Here is a 3,802-nt window from a genome sequence, read left to right as displayed (position 1 = left end):
AAGAAGGAATAGTGAATCTATTGCTTGGTCAAATGACAACTATTATTGTCGATAAAAAATGAATATAAAATATATAAGACGGGTCTATTCTAATAACACTCTTTAAGACCTTATTCCGCTAACAAAAACGCTTATTCTGCTAACAAAAACACTGTGTCACGCCCCTATCTAATCGCGTGTGCAGACCGAACCGAACCGCAAGCACGCGAAAAACCAATCGCCCCTCTCTCTCTCCACTAACCAAATCCCAATCCCCCCACTGCCGCACGGAACACCCACCTCCTCCACTCCCGTGCCCTCCTCCACCTTCTCCGGTGCTGCCGCTCGGGCCCCGCCGCACCACCTCCTTCCTTCGGCACCGCCACTTTAGTCCCCGCCCTACCACTCCTTCCTCTGGCGCCATGCTGGCGCCCTGGACCTGCCCGACCCCTCCCTCCCACCTTCTTCCTCCTCCCACCTACTCTCCACCTTTCACTACCGGTGCCGCCCCAGCGCCCGTCCAACTCCCTCCATTGACGGATCCAACTTGCCTCTCCCCCACAGAGCACCTCTCGGTGAATCCCGATGCGCAGCTCCCCAACGGCCCCTACCTTCCTTTGCGCGCCGCCGCTCCGGGTTGCAGCCACCGAGTTCCAGCAATAAGAGCACGGAAGCAACGCGGCCCCTCCACCCACGGATCCGCGCCCTCCTGCACGTGGTGGCCGAATGGGATGGCCGGCGAGGTCCTCCGTGTCAGAGACGGGAAGGAGTGGCTCCCGCGGCTACCTCTGCCAACCATCGTGGGCGGATCTGCCGGTCCTGCGACCTCCTCTGTAGTCGGACTCGGCGGCCCATGACCCCTTCCCCCCTATTTCCTCTCCTGGATGGGAGCACAGGGCATCACCACCCCCGCTGGATCCGCGAGATTGTGGCCGGAACCGCCGCCATCACCCATCGGAACTGGATCCTGCAGCCCCATCCTCCCTCCTGCTGTCAAGCGACCATTCATGGGCGACCTCCTCCCAGCACCATCTCGTGGCATGACTTTGCCTCTACCTACATCCTCCCGTCCCCATTAGAGGCCGCGGCGAGGCTCCCTGTGCTGACTGCATTTGGCGTGCAGCTCAATCAACTGGCGCGTGCAGTTCAGTAACCACAGTGCTGCCGTCGACCATAGCCCACGGCCAGTGCACTTCCACCAACCCATGTTCGTGCAGTTCGTTTGGCTATGAAATTTATGTGTAGTTCATTTCTCTCACGGGGGCAGCTCCCTTTTCTTCTTCTTGCTATTACATTTTCTCACGGGTGTAGTTCTCCTAGTTGTGCAAATTTTGTGATTTTTGGTCAATTTTTCTGCAATTCAGCGAACTTTGCAATTGGTCGTACAAATGTTTTTTTGTTTTGCTTTATTGTTTTTGCATGCAGCTCTTTAGTGGTTTGCTTGCAGCTCACAGGCACCTGGGGAGTTCAACTGTATTATCTATGGCGGTATGTGTTGTGCACTGCACCCATGCGTATCGAGGAGCTGCAGTTCGGTTTCCAGTCCAGCGAGGTGCAGTGCCGGCAGTAGCTACGGGAGCATAGCAGCAGGTGGCGGTGTGCAAAGGAGGTCGTTTGATCCGTTGCTTGTGGCCTCCGATTCCTCCACCGCTATCTGCTCCTGACTGCAGGTTTGCCTCCATCCCGTGACCAAGTGTTAGGCCTTCTTTGGTTTAGAGGAATTTCATTGAATTCTAGAGGATAGGATTTTTATAGGATTTTTTCCTTTAGAGCCCTTTGGTTCATAGGAATGGATTCCTATTCCTATATACGATTGATTCTTATCCTCCATATTTCATAGGAAAATAAAAAAGAGCCTAGACTCAATGGAAAAATTCCTTTGGTGTCAACCAAATGACATCTTGTTTTCTATTCCTATTCATAGGATTTGAGATACATGTCATCTCATTTCCTACAAGATTCTTATTCCTATGATAATCCTACCCTATGAACCAAAAGAGGCCTTAGTTTTTTCTCTCTGGACCAATTCCTCACCGCTGCAGGCTTTTGAAGCAACTACTGTTGTCCCATGAAGTCATGCCACTTTGTTCTTCATCCTCAGGGTCAAATCGGGAAGACGAGGAAACCCACTGCTCAGCGTCAAATCGGGAAGATGAGGACACCCACTGCTCTACCACACGCAAGCTCCCGTGCAGTTTGTGAAGTGCGCCAATGAAATTCAGAGTCTGGCTGTGTGTGCGCAGTCTGGGCATGGACGGATACCGAGTATGCATACATGGTTTGGGAGCAAAAACATCAGCGTGGAGTTCAGTGTTTTTTGCTGTGGTTCGCTACTATCATGAGTACACTTTAGACTCACTTTTTTGTTTTTTGGATGGAAATCTTCGGTGCACTGCAATTTGCTATCCGTTGTTCTTACGGTTCAGTTTGCTTTTGGAGGAGATGGGGAAACAACAACAAAAAAGAGAAAAAGTGAACTCCGCCTCCGGGATGGCCCGGCTCACACTGCCACTGGACCTATTTTTACCATCAGACTCACCGGGCCATCGCCAACTCCCCAAGCAGTACACTTCCGTACTGTCAGCACCGACTGCAGCAACGCTCCGATTTTTGTCGTTCACTTTTTTGTTTACATATTGAAGGACATCTGTGTTAATTGCAAAAGTTGCCCACTTTGGCAAAACAGCTCGAAAAAAGAACGGAAAAGTATAATGCAGTGCACTTCGAGGGACTCTACGGTCCACTTCTCATAAAAAGAAAATATGTTTCCCAATTAATGAAGTGCGCTTTGGCTCTTTTCGAACAAACAACATGCAGTTTACACTCTCCCTCGTCCAAATAGGTTAATCAAATGAAATTAGAGAAAACAAAAAATAGGATAAATAAAAAAGAAATATAATAAAGACCAAAAAGGATGAAGCTCACTAGCTCTCACCATGCAGCTCGGATGCATTTACAAAAAAAGTAAAAAAAATGACAAAAACGTGTTGCGTTTCACTTTTCCTCTTGATGTGGTTCACTTGGCCTCATCTCTGCGGCCCACTCTCAATTATAAAAAAGAACTCATTCATAAAAATAAAATATAAAAGGAGTACAAGAACCATGCAGCTCACTTGCCCGTCCGATGCAGTGCGGTTTTCAGTCTGAAGCAGTGCGTTCATGTGTCTGATGTGGTTCACTCGTCGCTTTTGGTGTCGCGAAAAACAGAGTGTTCACATTTTCTTATTTTATAACTGTTCTTAAACCGTAAGGAATTAGAGAGAGTGTTCTACATGAAAAAAATTGCGTCTCGGCGATATCTTTCCAGCGGCGTAACGTTGGAATCATTTCGACCAGCCGTTTGTAAAAATATCACGAAAAACGGCCGCTGCCTCTCGTCGTCAGCTGCACGATTTTCAAAATTAACTAAAAACCATAAGGAATCTCACAGTAATTTCAACATATGAAAGTTGCGCCTCATCCGTAGCTTTCCAAAGGCGTATCCCACGCCTTTTTAGATAAATGGTTCAAAAATTGGAGCGAAAAACATTATGAATATTGCAAAAAATTCCAAAAACCAGAATTCCGCGATTTGCTAAATTTAAAATTGCTCTTAAACCATAACGAATTAGAGAAAATGATAGATATGAAAAGGATGCGGCTGGATGATATCTTTCCAACAGTGTATCATTTGCTTCATTCCGACGAGCGGTTTAGAAAAAAATTGTGTGCGCCACACCGTTTTCAAAACTGCCCTTAAACCATGAGGAATGTCAAAAAGTGTTCAACATGGAGAAGTTGCGCCTAATCCATAGCTTATCAACGGTATATTACACGCCTCGTT

At 47.7% G+C, this 3,802-nt stretch overlaps 1 long non-coding RNA gene across 1 annotated transcript; it reads left to right on the top strand.

The window, feature by feature from the left end:
• Window positions 1–230: 230 nt before the first annotated feature.
• On the top strand, window positions 231–2,700 carry LOC119301149. Its single transcript, XR_005146897.1, has 2 exons — window positions 231–1,649; window positions 2,081–2,700. It is a non-coding gene; the product is annotated as an uncharacterized LOC119301149 (long non-coding RNA).
• The last annotated feature ends 1,102 nt before the right edge of the window (window positions 2,701–3,802 follow it).

Source organism: Triticum dicoccoides, chromosome 5A, assembly GCF_002162155.2.
Source record: "Triticum dicoccoides isolate Atlit2015 ecotype Zavitan chromosome 5A, WEW_v2.0, whole genome shotgun sequence".
In the NCBI taxonomy this organism is placed as follows: Eukaryota; Viridiplantae; Streptophyta; class Magnoliopsida; order Poales; family Poaceae; genus Triticum; species Triticum dicoccoides.
Note: the sequence above shows the minus strand (reverse complement) of the source record. Positions and strands in the feature narration are given on the sequence as shown.